Raw genomic sequence first — 18258 nt, forward strand, 5'->3', positions numbered from 1 at the left:
TCTAGCCTGCTGTTTATGTAGTGGCCATTCCAACACATACAACGCATGATAACCTCTAACTAATAAGTAAGTTTGAGAGCTAGGTGGCCCACAATATGCCAAATATTTACTAACATCCACGTTATTCACTGCACAAAATGTATACAAAGTTTTATTCTCATACATATACTTCCATAAAATAAAAGATGCTTATGCAAATCATAATGTAACTGTTCCTCATGCTTTAGTTGCAAATAACAGAAAACTGAGACTTTACTAGTTTAAACAATATAGTTTCTTTATAAACTCATAATATGCCAGAAGTCCAGAAAGCAGGCTTTAGATACAGTTTGGTCAGAGATCCAGTTACATTTTGCTGCAAATGTCTTGACTCCTCCATTTTCTTTCTCCTAGAGTCATTGTTAGGCTGGCTTTCTTCATGGACACATGATTTAAGATGTTTCCAGCTGTATATCTTCACACTTTAACCCAGAAAGGGAAAAAATTTTTTTCTTAGTAATTCTGGAAAGAGTCTGAGATTCAGTATGAGTGGTACATGCTTAGACATCTGTACTAGTCCTGGTGAATAAAATGCCCTGCTATGACTTCGGTCATATACTGTATTTCACATATTAAGACAGCTTTAAAACCATCTTTCTTAAACAATTTGGACTCTGAAAGAGAATAGGGAATGTTTGTAAAGGAAGAATGCAGAATAAAGGGCAGAGAACTCCAAATGTCAATTATAGAATCACATAGTTGTCATAATAAAAGCCATGTTTATCTAGTTTGTTTAGTTGTTTTTGGTTTTTTCTTATTTTTTTGTTTGTTTTTCAACTTTTATTTTAAGTTTAAGGTACATGTGCAGGTTTGTTACATGGGTAAACCTGTGTCATGGGGGTTGATTATACAGATGATTTCATGACCAAAGTACTAAGCCTAGTACCCATTAGTTATTTTTCCTGATCCTCTTCTCCTCTCACCCTCAACCCTCCGCCCTCCACTGGTGGGCCCTACTGTGTTCTGGTCCCCTCTATGTGTCTACGTATTCTCACCATTTAGCTCCCACTCATGAGTGAGAATATATGGTATTTGGTTTTCGTTCCTGCATTAGTTTGCTAAGGATAATAGCCTCCAGCTCCATTCATGCTCCTGAAAAGGACATGATCTAGTTCTTTTTTATGGCTACATAGTATCCTCTGGTGTATATGTACAACATTTTCTTTATCCAGTCTACCATGGATAGGCATTTAGATTGATTTCATGTCTTTGCTATTGTGAATAGTGCTACAATAAACATACACATGCATGTATCTTTATGATAGAATAATTTATATCCCTTTGCATATATAGCCCATAATGGGATTGCTGGGTTGAGTGATAGTTCTGTTTTTAGGTCTTTGAAAAATCACCATGCTGTTTTCTACAATGATTGAACTAATTTGTACTCTCACCAACAGTGCATAAGGTTGCTTTTCCTCCACAACCATGCTAGCACCTGTTATTTTTTTACTTTTTAATAATGGCCATTCTGACTGTTGAGTTATTTTGAATTTTTTAAGAGCATGAAAATGAAACAATATATTGATTTAGAACCAATTTTTATTTAACACAAATTATCAATCTGTAGAAACTTTTAGTAGCCTATATTGAATCATCATTTTTCTATAATAAAGATAATCACTCACTAATAAATCTATTTTGCAACATTGAATGTCTTTACATTAGACTTATTTGCAATAAGGCAGTTTAAATTTTTTATTTCCTTGTTTTATTGGACACTTGGTGAGAAGAAACTAATAGCACTAAACAATTAAATTATAAATGAATAAAGGTGGCAAATCATGGAATTCAACTTCCATCTTAAGAAACTAAAAAAATTAGGAGCAAACTAAACCTAAAATAGAAGAAAGGAAATAATAAAGATAAGAGAATAAGTCAGTGAAATAGAGAAAATAAATTTATAAAAAGATTGTTATTTAAAAAGTTCGATAAAATTGTTAAGTTTCTAGCCAGACTGATCACAATAAAAGAAATGACAAAACTAACAGTAACGAGAATGAGAGAAGTGGCATTACTATAAATTCTACTAATACTATAAAAATGAACAGAGAATAATATGAAGACTTCAGGCCAATTATTTTGAAAATTTAGAGCAAGTAGATGAATTCCTTAAAAGGCACAAAATACCAAAGCTCATTTAAGAAGAAATAGATTATATAAATAGTTCTACACAGTAAATAGTCACTTAATGTCATTGATAGGTTCTTGAAAACTGTGCCTTCAAGCAAAATGATGTACAGCAGGTCCTCAAATAATGTCTTCTTATTCAATGTTATTTTGTTATAACATTGATGAAGAAAAAAATTGTTTTTGTTATGTCTTTTTGCTTAAATTGCATTTCCAAGAACCTCCTAATGACATTAAGTGAGGACTTACTGTGCCTACTAAAGAAATTGAATTGATACTTAAAAGCTCTAAACAAATAAATCTTCAGTTCTATTTTGCTTTACTGATTAATTCTAGCAAAATTCTATTTTGCTTTTCTGATTAATTTCAAGGAAGAAATTAAAACAGAAACTTTAAGAAGATGGTATACACACCAACTTTATTATATGAAGACAGAATTACCCTGATAGTAAAATTAGACAAAAAATTACAGGAATAGAATATCAATAACTTCCTCACCCAAACATAATTGTAAATTCTATGAGAAAACCATATGATATTATTTGGCTGTGTCTCCACTCAAACTTTATCTTGAATTGTAGTTCCCATAATCCCAATGTGTGGTGGAAAAGACCCAGTAAAAGGTAATCAACTCATGGGGGCAGTTTCCCCCATGATATTCTTATGATAGTAAGTAAGTTCTTGTGAAATCTGATGGTTTTATCAGGGGCTTCACCCTTCACTTGTCTCTCATTCTTCTCTTTGCTGCTGCCATTTGAAGAAGGACATGTTTGCTTCTCCTTCTGCCATGATTGTAAGTTTCCTGAGGCCTCCCAAGCCATGCTGAAATAAGTCAATTAAACCTCTTTCCTTTTTAAATTACTCAGTCTCAGGTATGTCTTTATCAGCAGCATGGTACATTGGTACCAGCAGAGAGAGGTGCTGCTGTAAAGATACCCAAAAATGTGGAAGTGACTTTGGAACTGGGTAACAGGCAGAGATTGGAACAGTTTGGAGGGCTCAGAAAAAGACAGGAATAAATGGGGAAGTTTGGAACTTACTAGAAACTTGCTGAATGGTTTTGACAAAAATGCTGATAGTGATATAGACGATGAAGTCCAGGCTGAGGTGGTTTCAGATAGAGAGGAAGAACTTGTTGGAAACTTGAGCAAAGGTGACTCTTGTTGTGTTTTAGCAAAGAGACTGGTGGCATCTTGCCCCTGCCCTAGAGATCTGTGGAACTTTGAACTTGAGAGAGACGATTTAGGGTATCTGGCAGAAGAAATTTCTAAACAGCAAAGTGTTCAAGAGGTGGCTTAGGTGCTGTTAAAAGCATTCAGTTTTATGTATTCACAAAGATATAATTTGGATTTGGAACTTACGTTTAAAAAAGAAGCAGATTATTAAATTTTGGAAAATTTGCAGCCAGATGATGTGACAGAAAAGAAAAACCCATTTTCTGAGGAAAAAGTCAAGCCAGCTGCAGAAATTTATATAAGTAGCAAGGAGCCAAATATTAATCATCAAGACAATGAGGAAAATGTCTCCCAGGTATGTCAGAGGTCCTCACAGGAGCTCATCCCATCACAGGCCCATAGGCTTAGGAGGAAAATATGGTTTTGTGGGCCAGGCCCAGAGCCTTGCTGCTTTGTGCAGTCTCAGAACTTGGTGACTTGCATCTAAGCCATGGCTAAAAGGGGCCAAGGTGCAGTTTGGGCTGTGACTTCACAGTGTGCAAGCCCCAAGCCTTGGCAGCTTGCACATGGTCTTGGGCCTGTAGGTGCTCAGAAGACAAGAATTGAGGTTTGGGAACCTCCACCTAGATTTCAAAGGATGTATGGAAACATCTGGTTATCCAGGCAGAAGTCTGCTGCAGAGGCAGAGCCCTCATGGAGAACCTCCACTAGGGCAGTGCAGAAGGAAAATATGGGGGGTTGGAGCCCCCAAATACAGTCCCCACTGGGGCACTGCCTAGTGAAGCTGTGAGAAGAGGGCCACCATCCTCTAGACCCAAGAATAGTAGATCAACGGACAGCTTGCATCGTGTACCTGCAAAAGCCACAGACACTCTACATCATCCTGTGAAAGCAGCTAGGAACGGGACTGTACCCTGCAAAGCACCAGGGGCAGAGCTTCCCAAGGCCATGGGGGAGCCCATGTCTTGCATCAGTGTGACCTGGATGTGTGTGACCTACACATATGTGGACAAATTCATTTTGAAAAGAAACAAAAGCAATTGGGTGGTGAAGGTATATTTACAAAAATAATAGTGTGGAGTAATTGGAAATCCATATGCAAAAGAATGATTAACTTGAATTCAGGTCTTACAATATCTATAAAAACTAACTCAAATCGGTCAAATGTCTAAATACAAAACATAGCAACACCGTTAGCCATAGGGAATATGCAAAATAAAATGTCCATGCAAAGAATTTTACATAAATATTAATAACATTTTTATATATAATAACCAAAAGCTGGAAACAACCCAAATGTCCAACAGGTGAATGGAAAAACGCATTATAGTATATCCATAAAACTGAATGTCACTTAGCACTAAAAAGAAATAAACTATCGATACATGCTACCACATGGATGATTCTCAAAATAATTATCCTAAGTAAAAGAAGTCAAACAAAACCAATTCCGAATATAAGATTCTATTTAAATGAAATTCTAAGAAATGTGAGCTTATCTGAGTGAGAGAAAGCTAATTAGTGCTTGCCTGGGTGGTCGGGGAGGAGTGGGAAAATAAAAAACCAAAACATTAAAAGCAGCGAAAGAAAGATTTCGGAGGTGAGGCACATGTTCAATGTCTTGATTATGTTGATGGTTTCATGATAGTAAAACATCAGTTTGTGCAATTTAAATATGTGTGATCTATTATATGTAAATTATACTTCACTGAAACTGCTAGAACATGGTAGTAAAGAATAATATCAAAATAGGCCAATAAAAAAGTCTAAGAGAAAAGGAGCTGTATCAAAAAGAATGCTTTTAGCTGCAAGAAACAAAAAGCCAAATTTAAACTGACTTTAAGAAGGGAAATTAATTGGCTCATAATTATAAAAACTAGACAGAAATAGTTTTTACCATAGGAAAAAAAAAGTTAGTTTAAGGAAAATTAACCAAAGCCAACTGGCAATGAGAAATCACAGGGAAAGGATAGAATAATAATAGATCTGAAAAAAGATAAATTAGTTTATTTATACTCATTTTATACAATATGGGGCATACCTGAATGCCTCAAATCTCAGTTTTATTTTATAGATTGCATTTTATAAAAATGACATTCTGGTGAGAGGTCATAGGATTATAAAACTGAAGAGTAAAGCCATGGAAATGAAACTGATAAGCTTAGCTGAGCGTTCATTTATTGAGGCTCTGCAATGTGACAGAGACATTAGCAACAGTAATGATACATAAGCCACAAGTTACCATCATTATCCTTGATCATTTAGCATTTTCCATCATATACTTGGCCATTTGGAAATCTAGTTGCCCAAATTATAATTTTTTTATTTTAATCTTTTTATTTGTGTAAGTGTATGGAATACAAGTATAATTTTTTTATATGCACAGATTATGTAGTGGTAAAGTCAGGGCTTTTAAAGTATTCACGATTTGATAATGTATGTGCTTAATGTATTCATTAAGCAATTTCTCATCATCCACCCCCCTTCCACTACCTCACCCTTCTGAGCCTCCATTGTCCATAATTCTATACTCTATGTCCGTATGTGCACATTGTTTAGCTCCCACTTATGAGTGAGAACACCTGGTATTTGTCTTTCCATGTATGCCAGCCCCAAAAATTATTAAGGGGAAAAAAGTTCAACTTTCATTTTAACTTTTTTTGTTTTTGTAAAAGAAGCTGATAAACCCCCCCAAAAAATCTTCCCCTTTTTTATGTTGCTAATGAGCTTTGCTCCAATTTAAGCAAATATTTATGGGCAAAATAGTACAACATATTTTATCAGTAGCCGCACCACTCTGTTGTGTAAAATTCACTAAATACAAATCATTGATGAATATAGTGACAGGCAAATGCAACTACAAATACTGGAAGGAAACAAAGAATTACAATGAGGTTTATCCGACAAACTGGGAACCCATTGACATGATTTGCAAACAGGGAAGCCTGCAGTATTCTATGTTTTTATCAGTTCTTTCTGTCATTTATAATCAAGACCTAAAAATCAATCTACTTTATTGTCAAAAGTCCAATTGTATGAGTTTCTCATAAGCATATAATAATTACAAAAATATTTTAAATGCATAACATTTACCATTTAAGCCAGTTGTTGGACTACAAATCAAATTGGAAGCTTCTGGTGCCCCCACTTAGAATGCTGCTGGCCCACCTCTTATTCCAGCTGCTGCTCCAGTTACTCATCTTATGATTAGCTTTGATAAGCTTCATATATTTGCAAGTTAGGTCATTGCTTCATATCTCTTGCCTTCAGGATTTTTCTAATGTCACAAACAGTGTGGGATGTCTGCAGACACCTGTTCAGCACTTAAGCATGACCAATCTGGAAATGTGGGAGAGTTAATGCCCAGGAGGCATCCTTAATCAATGCAAGATGAAAGCCAGTGGATAAATGCTTCCTCCTTTCATCCCCTAGGCAGATCATTCTAAGATACGTTTCATAGAACACTTCATAAAGTGCAACAGAATCAAGCTGCAGTTTCTCATACTGATTGCCAACTTAATAACGCATCGTTTTTGTAGCTTTTCTTTCTTTTCTGTTTTATCCTCCCATCCCTCACTCCCATTCTCTGCATGTAATCTTTGATCTCAGACTCTGGTTTCTCCTCATCGCTTTCAACACAAAAACCCAGGTTATATCTCTGTACAGCCCAAACAGGAAAATGCAATTTCTTATGTGTTGAAGGAATTTCAGGGACTGCTGATATGTACCAGCAGAAACCAGAGGAATATATGTGTGAGTGGGTGGTCTAGAGGAGAATACACTGGGTGATGGTCAGGGGGAAGAAAAGGCAGAATATAAGCCTGAATAGGGAATAATTTATTGACTTGGAAACCTGTGACTCAGAGTTCAATGTCCTTGAAAGGAAACCTGGATCTCTTCCTTATACGCTATAGGGGTAGCTCTTTGAAGCCTGGATCCAATTATGGCTCTATATTAAATAAGCCAGAGTATGAAACTTCCTTAGAAGTTTAATATAGACCCACAACTGGGTCTATATTATGAAAACAGACTAATACATTGGGTTACTGAAGTAAGTAACCCAGGAAGCGTGACGGGGAGGCCTCAAGAAACAGTCATGGCAGAAGGTGAAGGGGAAGCAAGCATGTCTTACTAGGGCAGAGCAGGAGAGAGAGAAGGGAGAAGTGCCACACACTTTTAAACTAACTCGTAAGAATTCACTCACTGTCAAGAGAACATCAAGGGGAAAATCCACTCCCATGGTCCAATCACCTCCCACCAGGCCCCTCTTCCAATTCAACATGAGATTTGGACAGGGACACAAATGCAAACTATATTATCCCAGCCCTGTACCCTGTCAAATCTTGTGTCCTTCTCACATCGCAAAATGCAATCATCTATCCCTTCTCAACAGTCCCCCAGTCTTAACTCATTTTAGCAATAACTCAAGAGTCCACAGTCCAAAATCTCATCTGAGAAAAGGTAAGTCCCTTCTGCCTTTGAGTCTGTAAAATCAAAAGCAAGTTAGTTACTTCCAAGATACAATGTGGATACAGGCATTGGGTACATGCTCCCCTTCCAAATGAGAGAAACTGGCTAAAATAAAGGGGCTACAAGCCCCTTGCAAGTCTGACAGCCAGCAGGACAGTCATTAAAACTTATAGCTCCAAAATAATCTCCTTTTACTCCATGTCTCACATCCAGGGCACACTGATGCAAAGGGTGGGCTCCCAAGGCCTTGGCAGCTTCAACACTGTGGCTCTGCAGGGCATAGCCCCTGTGGCTATGTTGAGCACCTGCAGCTTTTCCAGGTGCACAATGCAAGCTGTCAATAGATCTACCACTCTTGCATCTAGAGGATCATGGCCCACTTCTCACAGTTCCACTAGGCAGTGCCCCAGTGGGGACTCTGCATGGGGACTCCAACACCACATTTCCCCTCTGCACTGCCCTAGTAGAGGTTCTCCATGAGGGCTCTACCCCTGCAGCAGATTTCTGCCTGGATATCCAGATGTTTCCATACATCCTTTGAAATCTAGGTGGAGGTTCCCAAACCTCAACTCTTACCTACTGTGCACCTGCAGGCCCAACACCACGTGGAAGCTGCCAAGGCTTGGAGCTTGCATTCTTGGAAGCCACTGTCTGAGCTATACCATGGCCCCTTTTAGCCACAGTTGGAGTTAGAGCAGCTGGGACCCAGGGCACCATGTCTCAAGGCTGCACTGAACAGCTGCACCCTGGGATGGGCCCATGAAACCATTTTCTGGGCCTGTGATGGGAGGGATTTCCTGAAGGTCTCTGACGTTCCCTTGAGACATTTTCCCCATTGTCTTGGCTATTAACATTTGTCTCCTCTTATGCAAATTTCTGCAGCTAGCTTGAATTCCTCCCCAGAAAATGGGTTTTTCTTTTCTACCACATGGCTGGGCTGCAAATTTTCCAAGATTTTATGCCTTGCTTCTCTTTTAAATACATTTCAGTTTCAGATAATCTCTTTGTTCATACATACAAGTAAACATCTCTAGCAACAGCCAGGTTGCATCTTGAATGTTTTGCTGATGAGAAACTTCTTCCGCCAGGCACCCTAAATCATCTCTCTCAAGTTCAAAGTTCCACAAATCTCTATGGCAAGGAGAAAATGCCACCAGTCTTTGCTGAAATATAGCAAGAGTGACCTTTACCCCAGTTCCAAACAAGTTTCTCACCTCCATCGGAGACCATCTCAGCCTGGACTTCACTGTTCATATCACTATCAGCATTTTGGTCAAAACCATTCAACAAGTCTCTAGGAAGTTCCAAACTTTCTCACATCTTCCTGTTTTCCGAGCCCTCCAAACTATTCCAACCTCTGCCCTTTACCCTGTCCCAAAGTTGCTTTTACATTTTCAGTATCTTTATACCAGTGCCTCACTCTTCTGGTACCAATTTTCTGTATTTGTCCATTTTCATGCTGCTATAAAGAACTACCTGAAGCTGGGTAATTTATGAAGAAAAGAAGTTTAATTTACTCACAGTTCCACAGGCTGTACAAAAAGCATGACTGAGAGGACTCAGGTAACTTACAACCATGGCGGAAGCCAAAGGGAAAGCAGGTAGCACATCTTACTATGGTGGAGCAAGAGAGAGAGAGTGAAGGGAGAAATGCTACACACTTTTAAACCATCAGATCTTGTGAGAACTCACTCACTGTCAGGAGACCAGCAAGGGGGAAATCTGCCTAATGACCCAATCATCTCCCAACAGGCTCCTCCTCCAATTCAACATGACATTTGGGAGGGGACACAAATCCAAACAATATCATCCAATAAAATAAATATTGAGAATGTGCCAGTGGACTTAGGGAAATGAAAATATTTAAATGAATTTACTATGAGAGACTGAAAATCCCCTACGCGATTATACTCCCTAGGAGGACCCAGAGGACCTATCGTCACAAGGATCATAAGAAACATACTAGCGAAAGAGGCACCAGAATCTTTGAAAATCCCAGTGAATATGCCCTTTGCAGGTAGGAGGTGGCAGTAGGAGATGCTTCCTACTGGGCTCTTTAGTTTCAGTAGGAATTCCATAATTCTAGAATAGCAGAGGCCAACAGCAGCACTTAAATGTCAGAGTAAGCTAGAGTAGCAGAGTGTCTTAACCCACAGATATTGGTGAGAATGTTTGTCTAACAGACTATGGTGCTTCAAGATGCAATATAGATGCAGGCTGATTATGATGTCATTTTACTCCATGAAACTAGAAACAGAAGCATCAGCATCTGGAAATCAGAAGGCTAAGGTGAATCACCACATTGCAAAATTACAATCTCTCACCCAATTTTCACATCTAAGTCAGTTCACATATACAGAGTGCATTAATTAAATAGTATATTAGTTTGCTAGGACTGCTACAATAAAGTACCACAAAATGGGTGGATCCTCCAATAAAAATTTATTTTCCCATGATTCTGAGGGGCTAGAGGTTTGATGTCAAGGTATCAGCAGGTTGATTCTGAGGCCTTCCTCATTGGCTTGTAAATGGCCATCTTCTCCCTGTGTCTTTACATGGTCTTCCTTCTGTACCTGCCTCTATCAAATTTCCCCTTTTTATAAGGTGTATTAGTCCATTCTCACATTGCTGTAAAGAACTGTCTGAGACTGGGTAATTTATAAAGAAAAGAGGTTTAATTGGCTCACGGTTCTGTTTGCTGTACAGGAAGCATGGCTGGGGAAGCCTCAGGAAACTTATAGTAATTATAGAAGGCAAAGGGAATCGGCTTGTCTTACATGGCTAGAGCAGAAGGAAGAGAGTGAAGGGAGAAGTGTTACACAGTTTTAAACAGCCAGATCTCACAAGAACTCACTGTCATGAGAAGAGCCAGAGAGACATCTGTCCTCATGATTCAATCGCTCCCCACCAGATCACTCCTCCAACACTGGAGATTATAATTCAACATGAGATTTGAGAAGGGACACAAATTCAAATCATATCATAAGGACACAATTCACTGGGTTAGGGCCCTTCCTAATGACCTCATTTTAACTTAATTACTTCCTTAAAGGCCCCGTCTGCAAAAACAGTCACATTCTGAGGCACTGGGGCTCAAGACTTCCATGTATGAATTTTGAGGGAACACAATTCAGTCCATAATAGGGAGGAAGTTATATTCCCTTGAGGAAGGGCCTCCACAAGCATATGTAATAATCATTCTTTTAATACCTCCCTAAAGATACCTTGGAGCCTGTATTATGGAATGGAGAGTGCCCAAACTCTCCAGGATGCTGATACCAGAGGACCTGAAACCCCACCATAGGATGAGGGGGGTTATAAAGACAAGGTAAGAAAGATAACTTCCCCCCAAGTTCATATCACAGTGATCTCCAATTCCCACGGAATGACTCAGTAGTTAATTTCTTAGTCTCTAAGTATGTGATTGAATAGATATCAAGTAGCTGGCATGCTCTCACTTTAATTCTCTGACTTGCAACAGAAGAGCCATATGGTAGAAAACGTAAGTGGAAGCACTTTAACCTGCCACTGAACTCTGTCAAGATTGTGAAGAAGCAATATTGCAAGCCAGGAGGATTTTTAGAGATTATTACTACCCTCAGAAATAAGTTATGCAAGACTGGTTGTTCCCAAAGTACACTTTTTTGATTCACCTGTTTTTCCTCTGTAAAACCAGAAAGATCATAGCAAACAACAAAATTATAAACTTAATCAAGTGGTAGCCTTACTTACAGGTTCTTCTTGCTGAAAGTAGTCCTTTACTGAAACACATCAACATGGCCTGTGCTATGATCTGTTGAATACACTGTTTCCCATCCCTATCAGTAAGGAAGCTAGAAAGAAATTCTCTTTTACATGGGAGATACAGCAGTACACATTCCTGTCTTTCCCCAAGGCTCCATTTACTATTTCATTGTCTGTTGTGGGAAAAAAGTACTGTTTCACAGGAAATTTCATCATCTTGATATTGTGCAAAACAGCATTATTTGTCCATTAAAATAAGAAGAAATGCTAATTGGACCTAGAAAGCAGTAAGTAATCTGATAAGACATAGTTGCCAGGGGGTAGAAGATAAATGCCATGAAGATTGGGGCCAGGCATGCCCTATTGTGAAGTTTATAGTTATCCAGTGGTCAGAAGAACACTGAGACATTCTGTTTAAGATACAGATTTCTGCATTTTGAACCCCCATGACAAAAAAAGAAATACATCACTAGGTGATCTTTTGACATTGGGAGAACAATTGGAAATTCTATTTTGACCCATTTATGAAGTGTCTTATGAGGCTGACAGTTTTGCATAGTGCCCAGAGCAACAGAAGTTGTTGCAGAAAGTCTAAGCTTGATCCAAGCTGTCCTGGCTCAAGTTATATATGACCTAGCAGATCTGATGATGCTAGATGTAATCATGGTAGGTAAAAAGGCTTTGTGGCATCTCTGGCAAGTCAAAGTAGGGGAGTCACTGCACAAACTCTGAGGGCTGTGGAGCCAAACCATGCTTTGTGTGTCATAGAAGTACCAGGCCTTGAAAAATAGTTTCCTTTGTGTTAATGGACCCTAATAGAAACTGAAGGCCTGATCATGGGATACCAAGAAACTGTGTATTGGAGCTTCCCATCATGTCCCATGGCAGGCAGCAATTAATTGTGTGACAGAATGATACATTCAGGACAGTGCCTGAGCAGAAGTGCCCTAAAACTCACTAAACAGGAAGGAAAATACTTGGATCTACTTTTCAGGTAGGTTGGTACTGGTACTGGCCATAGATCGTCTATTGCTGTATTATGCTTCCACTCAGGAGTGGCTGTAAATGAAAACAGTGAAGGGAAACCTGCTAATAGCAGAGCTGTCAGCAGCACATTTGCTCATTTTCTTTACATGCAGATTTTCATGTCTCACATTAAGACTCACAAGAAAGTATTCACTGCAGAATAAGCACTAAATAGTCATGAGGTTAGGATTACTTTTCCCAGGAATGTCAGAAGCCTTTCTCCTCAGCCGACTCAATCCTGGAGAAATGAGCTATGGATGAAGGTAAGGAGGCTATACATGGATCCAAGAATGTGGGTTTCCTCTCACCAAGGCCAGTCAGACTACTGGTGTTGCTGAATAACCAGGTTGCCAGCAGCAGAAATGATGATGAGCCTTCAAGAAGGCAGGGGAATAATTATCTCTCTTTTGTGACTTTGACTGTATCTGATCTTTAATATGTTGGAGGGTAAGTAATATATTTTACAGAGTAAAAATATCTACTCTAAAATATAAATGATTTTTCTTCCCACAGTGGCTTTTCCACTATTGTATGTTACACAATAGTGTGTGAGAGTAAAGGCCTCATTTATGACAAAATTGTTGCAACAATAGGAATACGACAATGGGTTCCTCCAGTGTTATTATCAACCTTGCCTCCCAGAGCATCCAATCTAATAGAAACAAGCTATATTATGTTAAAGTCTCAGGTAAGTCACTGTCATAAGAATATCCTGTGGGGTTGGTGTCCTTTCTTCTAGAATGTGTTAGTATGCTGAATCAAAGCCAAAAGCAAATGCTGTGTCCGAATAACTAGCATACACAGGTCCATAAAACAAGAGTTTGAAATATAATCGGCCCTTATAGTTGATATTTCCATTAACGCATATGCGGAATTTGTGATACCTATTCCTATGACACTAGATTCTCTCAGATTAGAGGTCCTGATTTGAGGGGAGGAAGTAGGGGTTCTTTTACAAAAAAAATGGCAAGGGTTCCACTGAACTTGAAACTGAAACTATTATTTTGGGATCTTCATGTCATAGGAATGAAAGGCAAAAAAAAAAAAAAAAAAAAAATACAAAGAAGAAGAAGAAAGAAAAAAGAAAAGAAAAGTTAGTACACTAGGGCACTGTTGACCATGACTACCGTAAACAGCTAGGACTGCCACTACACAATGGGGCAGTGAGAAGTATATCTGGGAGAAAAAAAAAAAAGATTCATGAGGGCATTTCACGGTGCTCTGTGCTTTCTAATAACCATGAACAAGCAATTACAACCCCAGTATATTAAAACAATTCAATTAAAAATTCAGATTCTTCAGGGCTAAAGATGTGCATCATTTTACTAGGCAAGCAACCTAGACAAGTTGAAATTCTGGCTTAGGGCTGAAGGTAAAGTAAACCTAGAATGAGTGCTTGAGAAAGTAGATAATGAATAACAATGATGGCCTCAGGACACGCTGAGCCTTGGGAAACACTACTATCAAATAATCCTATGGATTTAACAGAGAGTAGGAAAACATCTGGGTGGTTCAAGAGTTGGACTATGTTTATATTCATCTCTAGTGCCCAATTTCAAATCCTGCCAGTCTCACCTTTTGCTCCAGCAATGGTAACCAGGGCTGCACAAAAATGCAACCTATAAGCACTTCACTGCAGACCCATGAAATATACCTCCCACTTCTTACACAAGGGCTTCTCTAATGCTGCAGTGCAGAATGTTCACCGGAACTCATTGAGCACTCATGCATGTGTAGCCTAGAAATATGAACGAGGTATTGCCCATGGTGTCATGCTTGATCAATGGATATGATCGGAGTTCCAAACACACTAGTCAAAGAACTCTAAAACACATTTTTCAGTCTTCTTAGGTCACACTGTATTCCTCTGTCTGTCATCCCTGCTCTGTGAAATCCTGTTCCCCAAAAAACTACCTGCATACAAAACTCCCTCTCGGCACTGCTTTTGGGGAATCTGGACTGTGGTATTGACTGTGCATTTACTCTTGAGAACTTATATTCTAAGAAGACACACTTAACAAAAAATATAGTTAGGAACATTTCCTTTTAAATTAAATTGCTATATTTTTGTGCTTTTCAAACTCCCAAAATCCTTCCTTAAAAGCAAAAACAAAAATTATGCAAGATTAATGTTTTCTACCTTTTAATGAAATTCAGCCATCGCATCAAATATAATTGACCTACCTTAAAATCTAAAGACATCAGCTATTATTAATGAAGTGTTTTAAGGCACGTTTTGGAACTTGATCACAGTTAGAATATATATGAAGTTCTATATGATAAAGGATTAACTTATTAACCTTGGTGCATTATCTCAGCATCAGCAAAGTTTGGGAGTACTGAAAGAGAAGCAGTATCTTGAATAATTTGTACAACTTTCTTTAACAGCACACCAAAGGGGAAAAAATAGATGAGTTGTTTTCAAATAATGAAATCTGCCTCTCAAGAGAGCAGTTGTCTATGAAGCAAAAACTCTCGTTTACTCTTTGTGACTGCCTACTTCACCTATTATCCATCACCTCTCTGACCTTGAAGAATTCTTTTTTAATGTGTTTACAAAGGTAAAGACAAGTTGAAGGCAATTATCAAAGAAATTTGGGACGGTATGAAGCACAGAGAAACCTGCATTTTTTTAACCTAAGTATTCAACAATATTTGACTTATTCTCAATTTCAATTATTTCACCTTCTTCCATCATGTACCTCTTCATCTACAGCCAATATTTCAAAACTTTTATGGATGCTCATTTTCTTTTTTGATTATTTTTCCTCCTTTTAAATACATCTTTTCTTTCTGATACTGTAGTTCTCAGTTACATGGGTATACTTATATTTCTTATTCAGATTTGCATATCATTCTATAATTCTTTGTGAACTCATCTTTACAGTTTGGATTACCTTCATTTCCATATCATTGTTATATTTTCAGTTTATCACTATTAGATTTTCTGAACTTATGTTTTGCACGTTTTCTGAAATCTCACTAAATTATTTGATTTTGTAAATATATATTGTTTTATAAATATTTAATTTAAATTTATTGTTACCTGTATAAATGTATTGAATTACATATTTTAATGATAATAAAATAGGAAGTAATATTTAGACAATTTTTAAATTATATTCTTTATAGGTGAAATTTTACTAAGATGGACATCAAACACTGCTGATGAGAATATGAATTTTCTACAACCCTTTGTATGAGGAAATTTGCAACACAAATCCATATGTTCGAATGGTCACACCCTTCTGATCCATTATGTATTTTGCTATCTATCCTATGATAATATTCAGTGATACAGTCAAAAACTTATGGGATGAGAATATGTATTCACTTCAGCAGTATTTATACTAGCAGAAAGTTCAAAAATACTTAATGACCTTATAGGATTGGTAAATACAATATAATATATCTATACTATAGATTTAAAAATATATTTAGATATAATATTAGTGAAATTATAAAATTTTTTTTTTTTTTTTTAATGAAGTCTCACTCTTTCACCTGGGCTGGAGTGCAGTGGCACAATCTTGGCTCACTGAAACCTCTGCCTCCCGGGCTCAAGTGAGTCTCCTGCCTCTGCCTCCCAAGTAGCTGGGATTACAGGCACTGGTGACACCATGCCCAGCTAATTTTTTTTTTTTTTTTTTTTTTTTTTAGTAGGGACATGATTTCAGCATGTTGTCCAGGCTGGTCTCGAACTCCTGACCTCAAGTGATCTGCCTGCCTTGGCCTCCCAAAATGCTGGGATTACAGGCTTATAGTATAATGTCAAACAGAAAAAATACTGAATAGAATATTGAATGGCCAGTACTGCACATATTTTGAAAATAAAAAAAAAACACATAGATTGTAAATGTACAAAAATCAGGGATAAAATACTGTTAACAAGGCCTTTTGTAATAATGGAGTATAGGGTTGTTTTTATTTTTGTCTTTATATTTCCCTGTACATTATAAATCTTTCTCCAATAAACATGTATTTTTATATAATTCAGAAAAAAATATTTTTAAAAAGATTAAAATCAAATTTTGGGGTTTTGCTTTTTCTACAATTAGAAAGTAGACTGAAGCTTTGCCCCCACAAGATCTAATCTTTAAGAGATAAACTGTTAATAAAATAATGATGTTCTGTGCTCCTGATGACTGCATTAATTTAAAAAATTTTATTTCAAATGACAGAAACTCAAATGTGTTATAAGAGCCCTGAGATACCAAACTTAATGAGTGGGAAATGTAGGTAGTCCATAGAATCATACAGAAAAAAAATTTTCTATGCATCTCTCCTCTGCTTCGTTTTATTCTTCATTGTTGTCTTTTACTGATGCCTGGCTTTCTCCACAGAACAGAATACATCAACACTATATACTCTTGAGCTTCTTGTCTAGCAATGTTGGACCTCTAGATAGAATATGATCCTCTGACTCAAGTCAGAATTCTGTAAGATTCTGACCAACTTGATTTGGATAAGACGCCATCATCTGTGGCTAGAGAGAAATTAACAGAGAAGTTTCCATAAAACCACATTTATAGAGCTGAGAGTTAGAGACGGTAAATTCAATAAGTAGGAGTTTCTTGAGAATACAATAGGTCCACTACAATAACCATGAAAATGTAAATTAACTAATAGAGTCTTTCTAAATGTATGCTTCATTTACTATTTTAAATGGGCTAAGTTTTATAGTACTATAGAACAGTGATTTGACTGTCTAGACCTATTCATAAAAGTTTTTGAAAGCCATTTTTCAGTGAGCATATTATATATTGTAATATATAGAGTATCTTAATTAATGAGACTATATATTCTTTAGAAAAGCTCTTTCCAATAGAAATATGTGAGCCACATGTGTAATTTTAAGTTTGCTGGCACACATTTTTAAAAAGTAAAAACAAACAACTGAAATTAATTTTAATGGTATATTTAATTTAACTGAATGTATCCAGAATATTATTATTTCAATGTGTCACATTAGCTACATTTCAAGTGTTCCATGCATCTATGGGTAATGGCTGCCCTATTGGATGGTGTAGCTCTGTGATGTATGGTTTATATAATGTAAATGCCTAAACTATGTGCTCTATCTATAAGTGTGTATATGTATATTCTATGTAAATATGGAATAAATTTATTCTATAGGTCTACTCTATATTTTATATATTCTATTATTATTGTGTTTATATATTATGCATATTGTTAAACATACACATTTTTAATCAAATTACAGAATGATTTACATGAGTGTAATTTCTAGTGACTTCACTCACATGCCAACACATCATGGTGAGTGTTTATGAGTTTAGAGAGCACTGTGGTAGAGATTTAGTTCCATTTACTTTTCAAGGACATAGGAATCTAAGTCTATTTGCTGAATCAATTAATGTAGAAAATAATTTGACCAATAACAGACATATTCAAATAATGAGGGAAGTAATTAATAAACAAATTTCTGATTAGCCTTCAGTTGACTTTGGTGATGATTCGCTAAGGTTGTCTTCTTTTACCAGATAATTTTTTTAAATAAAATAGAACATTTCAAACAATATCAAATATGAATAAGGAGTACAGTTCAAGGAAACTTAAAACTAAGTATGGTATTTCCTCTCTAAGAGAAAATTTCCAAATCCTTTCTATTTTATAAGATGTTTCATAAGCATGCATAAGTGTATTTGAACAT

This window comes from Pongo pygmaeus, chromosome 2 (genome assembly GCF_028885625.2).
Source record: "Pongo pygmaeus isolate AG05252 chromosome 2, NHGRI_mPonPyg2-v2.0_pri, whole genome shotgun sequence".
Lineage (NCBI taxonomy): Eukaryota > Metazoa > Chordata > Mammalia > Primates > Hominidae > Pongo > Pongo pygmaeus.